This window comes from Mustela putorius, unplaced genomic scaffold (assembly GCF_011764305.1).
Source record: "Mustela putorius furo isolate JIRA1106 unplaced genomic scaffold, ASM1176430v1.1 tig00003942_pilon_pilon_pilon, whole genome shotgun sequence".
NCBI lineage: Eukaryota > Metazoa > Chordata > Mammalia > Carnivora > Mustelidae > Mustela > Mustela putorius.
Window position 1 is genome coordinate 4,825,376 of NW_025422087.1, and position 9,098 is coordinate 4,834,473.

General features: G+C 43.7%; 1 long non-coding RNA gene across 1 annotated transcript; it reads left to right on the top strand.

The window, feature by feature from the left end:
- Positions 1-3,685: 3,685 nt before the first annotated feature.
- LOC123389037 lies at positions 3,686-7,111 on the top strand. Its single transcript, XR_006603571.1, has 2 exons — positions 3,686-3,859; positions 6,056-7,111. It is a non-coding gene; the product is annotated as an uncharacterized LOC123389037 (long non-coding RNA).
- Positions 7,112-9,098: the final 1,987 nt, after the last annotated feature.

Genomic DNA, 9,098 nt, shown 5'->3' on the forward strand with positions numbered 1-9,098 from the left:
CAGAATCAATAGCAGGAGAAACAAGATCAAACCATGCCTGGGTTTCAGTGCCTTGGGGAAATAACAAGGAGAAGGAAACTATTAAGACCATTCCGTCAACCCTACCATTCCTTTGAGGCATCTCTGCTTTAAATATTCCAGTCCATTTTGGAGAGTGGAGACAGATTAATCTGGCACTAAATGGACATTTAGTTGGATATAAGATGTGTAACAAGAGATGGATTTTCCCGAGGAAGCATGTGAGAGGGGAGCTCCTTTAACTCAACTCCCACCCTCTGGGCAGGCCCAGTACTCACCGTGCTGCTTCCATGACTGAGAAGAAGCTAGAATATGGTTCATAGCATGACAGGAACACATCAGAAGAAAGGAAGAACTGTCATCTGTGACTTGGAGGAATGATGCAAGACGGGGATTTTTTCCCCTATATATTGTCTTTAAATAAATCACAAACAAATGACACTGTAACTTCTCAGTACTAACCCCAGAGTGAGAAAACAAACCATTTTTCTCTTCTGGTCTTTCTTTTCTTCGTTTCACTCTTTGCAAGCTTTGGACAGCTGTCAGCCTCTCGCCCGTTTGCTCTGACACTTCACTGCAAAGCTTGAAAAATTGTCAGAGGTGTATCATATTCAAGGCGATCCAATCCAGTAATTTTTTAATTATTTGATCGGGTGCCTGAAGCAGGCTCAATGCTTCCCTGAGCACTATGGAGTTCAAGAAAAAGCAAAAACAAAACAAACAAACAAAAAACAACCTCTTTGCCCTTGTCCTGAAGGAGCTTCCCTACTTGTCACTGAGAAAGTTGTTATAAACTATAGCACAGGGGAATAATAATCCAGAGCTCAAACGCATGAAACATAGAATGACTATTGCTTCTCTAGTCTTGAAAAACATTCTTCACACTGATAAGTCTCCCTAACTGCCCTCTCCCTTTCTTTTTCATGGTCCCAGGTATCCCACTAGGTCCACTGCCCCGCCAGTTGCCGGGATGTTTCCACCTCTGTTCTTAGCAACTGGGCTGGAGATAGGAAGTGTGTAACCAGCCTGCAAACATTTACTCCATTCCCCTACCACTGCAGCACCCAGTCCTGTCCCATCCTGTCCTCTATTAGGGTTGTGTGCAGACCTCTTCTCTCCCTCAAGGGTAGTTTCAGAAGGCTGACTTGTCTCAGCTTCTGCTCCCAGGTATAAGAACGTGGCTCATGGTTTCATTCTCACAAAACAGATCATTTGGTACAATGATAGGATGGACATGAGACGTTAAGGTCAGATTCAACCCTCTAGGAAATGCAAGCAACAAAAAGTATGAGCTATAGACCCAAAATAACAAAAAGGCTAACGTGTTTTGAGTTAAGAGGGCTTTCCAGTGCATCTCTTACGTAAAGAGAATGTCAAAGGAGAATTTGGAGAAGAAAAATGAGGTCTTCAAAGATTTACTTTGGGATAACCGTGGCCTCCTGAGCTTTGGGACGATTTTGTTTATCCTCTGCCTGTCCAGAGCCAAAGCAACCCAGAAGCTGCATTGCTCATGAGAGCCAGATCTGAGATAATCTCCTAAATAACAGGCTGCTAAACTGCTCCCTAAAAGTCCCCCCCATTCCCTGGCCTGTGGTATGTCCTTGCAATGTGTTAGGGACCTGGGCCAACTCGTGCCTTCCCCCTATCAAGCACGTGAGGGCTTGCATTCCAGTGGAGCCTCAAGAGGGGTCAAAAAAATAGGTGCTTAGTAGCAGCAAGAGCCCCAGATCTGTTAAAGCTCTTATCCTCGAAAGTTGCTTTCTAGGTAAAGAGGCAGAAGCACCTTATGCCAGTAGAACCAGCTAGTCCAGGATATTCGGTCCACATCTCCTTCATAGAGTCTAGAACTTTTCTCCTACAACAGTCAAAATCCTGCCCTACTCTTATGGCCCAACCCCAATGCCACCACCTCGGAGATGCCATCGATCGAAGCTGGAGAGCCACTGCCCCACCCCTGTATCTCATTTAATCGGGCCTATTCCTAGCTTAATGATGCCCAGTCCTGGGTGAGTGCCTTAATGTTCAATTTGTCTTTGTGTTCCTCACAGTGCCAAACCCTGCTTGGCTGGAGGTGGTGCCGGGTACCTTTGACAGTCGCTTGAGTAGCGAGGATGCAACGCTCAGCATCACACTGTTTGGACCCATGCGTTCCTACAGCCGTTTTGCGCACCCCACCCCAACTTGTTGCTCTGCTCCTGAGTCTCCCCGACCTCTCGATTCTCTCCTGATATCTGGTTGACGTGATTGCTCTGCCCTCAGGTTGGCCCTGGTCCCAATATAATTTATTACTGGATTCCTATTTCATGGAGGGGAGGCATATACAAAGATCAAATAGAAACAGCCCCCCTCCCCGCTTAGATCCTGATCTGCCACCATCCGGCTCCTGGAAACTGCTCTAGGGTACAGAGCAGAGAGAAATCTGTCCTGTAAAGATAACGCCTTTCAGTCTGCACCGGCACACAAATCAAATGATGCAAATACGGCATTGAGGAGATGAGGAAGACATATGGCCGACAAAGATCCAGCAGCCGTTAGTGGACCACGCATGGAACATGAGTCAGCTATGGCTCGTAGCATGCTTTTAAGAGGTGTTAATGAGCTCCAGGTGAGCCACCTCTAAGGGCTTCTAATGGTGCCCAGAGGAAGGCTCCATTATGCAGCCCCAGACTGCCTTTCTCACCTCACAAATGCATGTCACTGGTCTCCAGGGACAGGTGAAAGGAAGTGATGGATAGACTAGACAAGGCTGCACTTCTGATAATTGAAAGCGGAAAGAAGGACAAGTCAGCTCTTGGCTAAAGTGTGCGTGGAACATGGGTCCCCCTGGGGCTTCTTCTCAAGTCACCACCTGAGCTCAGTCTCCTGTCCCCCAGCTCTTTCCAACTGCTGTCCAAGAGGAGAAAGGCAGATCCCTCCATACCCTTGCCACTTCCCCTCCCCCAGCCTGCAGGCCTCACCCAGTGGTATCACAAAGGTTTAAGTAATCCCTGGGCCCTCTGGTAGGGCTTTCCAGCAAACAGGCCACCACTGACAGAAAGCAGCCCAAACAGCTGAAGGGTTAGAAAGTGAGGGCCGTCATACACTGTCAGCCCTGCAGGAAATGAGAGGGTAATAAATATTCAGCAGCTACACCTGCCCATCCCCAATGCAGCAAGGTCTTTAAAGAGCATGCTTACTTATCAATGGGTCTCTTTCTCCAGTGGGTCCCTAGCTACTTTGAGCTAAAACACTGATTGGCCAGGCTAAAGACAGGTTCAGGGCGCAGTGAGCCCAGGTGCCTGCAGAGGGAGGGGACCACCTCTCAGCCACCTGGCCTGAGAACACTGTGGAGTCACTTCGGGACTTAAAAAACAAAACAAAACAAAACAAAACAGACCAATTACATCAGAACTTCTAGAGTGAGGGGGTAGGGGGGAACTGGGGAATTAGGATTATTAAAGAAATGTTTTTACATTTTATTTGGAAAAAATTTCAAACTTATGGACAAGTTGCAAGAGTTAGACTAAAAATACCCATACGCCCTTTACATCTACTGTGAACATTTTAATCTATTTGCTTTATCATTTCTCTCTCTCTACACACACACACACACACTTAAAATTTTTTTGTGGACTTTTGCCCCTAAATAACTTGATATGTACTTCCTAAGAATGGGGACATTCTTCCTTACAATTACAGTATCATTATTAACTTTAATAAATTTAACATTGTTACAATGCTTTTGCAATCGGCCTGTGTTTTCACACTCCAGGTGAATTCCACGTGCAGCTGAGTGTGAGAAGCAATGGCATCACCAAAACTACCCCCAGGATCTTGGTTCCCAGAGAAGAAGGCAAAAGAGGTTGGTGACCCGGATTAGGTTTTCCAGCTCACTGGGACATGGCAGAGCAAACGGACCCATGCACAAGTGAGGAGCAGAGGAAGTCTGGGTCTGTGTTGTCACTCTCAAAAACCATGTTTCTGACCCCCCTCTCCCTTTTTTTCTTCCATCTGACAGCTCCATTTCCCCCTGAGGGACCTCTCCTGTGACCCAGGCTCATTTGATAAGTAGCAAGTGATTTGTTAACAATCCAATGTGGTGCAACAGCCCATTGAGAAATGACCCTGAGCTTGGTTCAGACTGCTTTAGACTTTTGTAACCAGAGTGACTATTTCCTCTTCCTTGTAATTCACCCTCATAGCCCTTTATGATGGCTCTGTGGTGTCAACTTGACAAGGCCCCAGGGGGCCCAGATACTTAATTATTCAGGGTGTGTCTGTGAGGGTGTTTCTGGAAATTAACATTTGAATTGGTAGACTGAGTAAAGCAGATTGCCTTCCCAAATCCTCTAACCCAAAGAATGCCTAAGTAGAGCAAAAAGCTGTGTAAGGGAAAATTCACTGTCTGCCTGACTATCCTGAGTTGGGACATCAGCCCTCTCCTGCCTTCAGATCTGAACTTGAACTAGAACTAACATTAGCTCTCCTGGGCCTCCAGCTTGCAGACTGCAGATCTCGGGACTTGTCAGCCTCCATAACCACAGGAGCCAATTCTTTAAAATGAGTAAAATTCTTTAAAATATATATATATATATATATATATATATATATATATATATAATATATTTGGTTCTCTTTCTCTGGAGAACCCTGACTGATAGAGGAGTGAACTGGATTTTTCCAGAATAGAAAGGAATGGAAGAAAGCTAAAGAAGGAATCTCCAATTTGGAAGGCAGTAGTTGGATATTCAGAGATGGGATAGTGAGCTGTAGGTTCTTCAGGGAACTGACCCCCTCAGAAGTAAACCAGGAATCTGAGGCAGCACATCCTCAGGTGGGGATGGCTGTGGAGAGTTCGGCAGAGAGTGCTGTGGTCCATGGGTCCAGGTTAGGATCCCCTAGCGCTGAGCCTGGCCCAGGATGGATGGAGCTGCCGGGCTAGCAGAGAGCTTTTGAGGAACCACTCTGGCCTGGCTGGAAGCCAGATAGGTGTGTAGCTCCAACTAGAGCCAGAGGGCCAGGCAGGCAATGCAGGCCCAGCTCCATGCACAGCCTAGAAGACTTCTAAGAGATGTGGAAGGATGAAGTGTGGAGGCCGAGAAAAATTAAGGCCATCTCACCTCAGGTTTAGCCTTAGCATAAGTACAGCCATCTTAGCTCTGGCAGCCATCTCAGACCCCTGTGCCCAAGGGCTGAACTTTCCCCTACTTTTCTTTAGTTCTAAGGACCCCCACCCTGCTTTAGTAACAGGAAGTCCCACCCTGCTTTAGTAACAGGAACCCATAAATACCCCTGCCTTAACTAAGCTCGGGGTCCAAGTCCCTACTCCGCTGTGCCTGGTATATTTGGGCCCAAGCTTAAGCTTGTTAAAGAAACCCTCATGTGATTGCATGGGCTTTGGCTTCTTGATGGTTTCTCAGACGCGAAAACTCAGGTACAACAGAAGCACCCTGGAATCTTCTATCCCTTTGGGAAGGGAAGGAGGCCAGATATCTATCTTTCCCTAAATGTGATGGAGCAATTGACATCTGAGCATATATATAGAGCCCAAATCCATCTCCTCGTCCCAGCATTTCCCTGGGGGAGTGGTAGAGAAAAGTCCTTCTTCCTCATAATGTTCCTTCTGCTCCTTGAAGATGATTGGGAGTGTTTCACAGTCTGTGGTTCGCTGGGGGAAAAGGGAAGCTCTGAATCCTCTGAAATTGATTGTATTTGCAAATGGACATTTTTTTTTGTTGGGAAACTGATAAACTTGATCAGATCCTCAAAAGGGGCTAAACCTAAAAAAAAAAAAAAAAAAAAAAAAAAAAATCACATGCCCAGGTAGTAGAGTGACAAAGTTGTTTAGGGCAAATTGCTTGCCTTCCAGTCCACCCTCCCGGAATTGGTCAGTATTCGATCAGTCAACCAGTATTCATGGCAGCCCTCCTACACTCAGGAGCTTAGCTCCTAGTAGAATACTCCACGAATAGTGGTTCCTACCCCTAGTCTTAGCTCTAACTGCATATAGGTCATGCTGCTTCCTCACACCTGGCCTGTTGCTGTCTCTCCATGCTAGGGTCTCAGTGCTTCTCCTTGCCAAGGCTGTGGAGCAAGAGCTGACTACAGGAGATAGAAATTTCCCAATCTTGTCCTGGCTCCACCTCCATTCATGAACGCCTTGAGACTTCTGTTAGAAATTACCCCGGTGAGATATCAGCCATGCTTCTTCGGCAAGGACTATTGCAGTCTGACTGGGATATTGGGAAGAACGGAGAATTCTCACCGGGTGAGGAGTGCATCTCTACAGCGACCCTGCAGCCTGGTGGAATGTGGGTGGAAGAACCTGGGATGGGATCAGGCCTCCCCAGAGTCCCACACCAGGTCACCTGGGTGGTGTCCCTCTCTTCCAGCAGCCCCTGTTTCTCTGTCCATCCACACCTTCTGCTCCACAGCCCCTCACTGCCCACCCACCACTCTTCCTTCATGCCTTCGCTGTGCTGTCAACCCTGCTCAGATGCCTTCCTTCCACTGTCAGCCCACACAAAGCCTGCCACCCTTTCTTTAAACGTTCACTCAGGCTCCACCTCCTCTGAGTCTCTGGCAATAGGACCTGTGTCTCTCTCTGACCTTTAGGCTTCCCAAATCTCCTCTCACCTATACACAGTCTTGTAGCTTCCCTTACTTTCAGAGCCTACATTTTATACTTAGTCACTTATTTTTCTTGTATTCTTTAAATGCTTCCAATGGGAAGGGCTCCCCTCCCTCAATGAAATGATTAACTTATAGGAGCATTTTCTTCTTTTATAATCGAGAGGGTTTTTTGTTTGTTTGTTTGTTTGCCTATCAGTATAAATATCTTGTGAACAGTATGTACGTCATTCATACTCCCAGCACTAGCATCCCCCAGCCATGGAGTTGTAATACTTTTCCAAACAACTACCTCCCTTGTTTTCCAGCTTAAATTTGGAGGAAAATTTTCCTTAAAAAGAGGCTACTAATAACCAGCATTTTCAAATGTTCACAAGTGGTTTACTCCAAGGTCCCACTAATTCACAATTTCAGTATGATGCATGTCATATACTTACAAGTCTCCAATTTGTTATGGCAAACTAATAAAGTTGTTGGAAAAGCATTACTGTACTTCTACAAAAGATATCACAGATAGCATTTGATTTTGACTGGGAGAGCCAAAATCAGGGAGCAGTTTTCTTCAAAGAGCAATTATATTAAAAAAGCTTGGATGGGGGGAAAAAAAAAACAAGTAATTTCAAATGCTTGAGACATGTCAAATGCAAGATTGAGATCCCAAATTACCATTCAATTATGCTTCACATTATAAGTTTTAACAAATGCCCCCAACCCATCAGTTTATGGAATATTAGGTCAACACATCAAAGACTGTCAAGGACTGCCATGATTCAATAGCTTGCTATGTTTTAGTTTAACAGAAAAACAACCAACAAGGATGTAATTTCATCTCTTAAAAAGCTTTCACACTGGGCACCTGTGTGGCTCGTGGGTTAAAGCCTCTGCCTTCAGCTCAGGTCATGATCCCAGGGTTCTGGGATTGAATCCTCCATCAGGCTCTCTGCTCAGCAGGAAGTCTGCTTCCCCCCCCCCACCCCCACCTCTCTACCCGCCTCTCTGCCTATTTGTGATCTCTGTCAAATAAATAAATAAAATTTAAAAAATACTTTCACACTTAGCTAAGTAGAAAAAAAAGGGAAGTGTAGGGGGAATAAAGCATGTGATCTTTAACTTTATGTATCAATTTGGCTAGGCTATAGTATCAAGTTATTTAATCAAACACTAATCCAGGTATTGGTTGCGAAGGTACTTTGTAGATATGGTTAATATCTATAATTAGTTCTCTTTAAGTAAAGTTGATTACCCTTGATAATGTGGGTGGCACCTCATCTAATCAGCTGAAGGCTTGAAAGCAAAAGCTAACATTTCCTGAAGGAAAAGAAATCTGTCTCAAGACAAAAGCATTAATTCCTGCTTGAGTTTCCAGTCTTCTGGTCTGCATTACAGACTTCTCACCTACCAGTCCCCATAATCACATGAACCAATTCCTTAAAATAAATTTCCTAACCATAAGAAATCTTCCTAAAACTCTGATTGATACAAGTTAGAATGTATCCCTTCATAGAACTACAAAAATATCTATACTTACAAAACAGCAAATAAAAATATTGCTCTAGAAGAGATTGTAACTGGCAGATTTAAGCTCTAACAACAGATCAATGATTACATTAAATGTAAAGGGTTTAAATACACCAATTAAAAGACAGATATTGGCTGAGTGGATTAATACACATGACCCAACCATATACTATCTATTCTAAGTTACTTGAAATATAACAATATAGGCAGGTTAAAGTAAACACAGAGAAAAGATATATTATGCAAACAATCAAAAGAAAGCAGGAATGACTCTACTAATATACAAAGTAGACTTAAGAGCAAAAAAAAATTTCAGAAACAGAGAATATGATAACAAAAAACATTTATCTACCAAGAAAACATAACAATCTTTAATGTGTATGCACTAAACAACAGAGCTGCAAAACATACAAAGTAGTAACTGATGGACCTGAATCGCATAGTAGACAAATCCACAATTATAGTTAGAGACTTCAACATCTTTCTTGTAACAACTGATAAAGCAACTTGACATAGAATCAGCAGGGATGTATAAGAACTAACAACGTCATCAGCCAATAGGTGATGACATTTATAAAACACTTCACCCGACATCAGCACAATACACATTTATTGAAAATGCTTACAAAATATATACCAAGATAGACAATATTCTAGGTCATAATACAAATCTCAACGAATATAAAAGAAGTGAAATCATACAGAGTGTGTTCTTTGACCTCAATCAATGCAAATAGAAGTCAATAACAGAAAGATAATAGAAAAACCACTAAACACTTGGAAACTAAACCACACCCTTCTAAATAATCCATGAGTCAAAGAGGAAGCCTCAAAGAAAATTAAAAAATATATTGAACTAAATGAAATGAAAATAAAACTTATAAAAGTTTGTGGGACACAGATAAAGCAGTACTGAGAGGGAAACTTAGCACTAAATACATACTTTAGAAAAG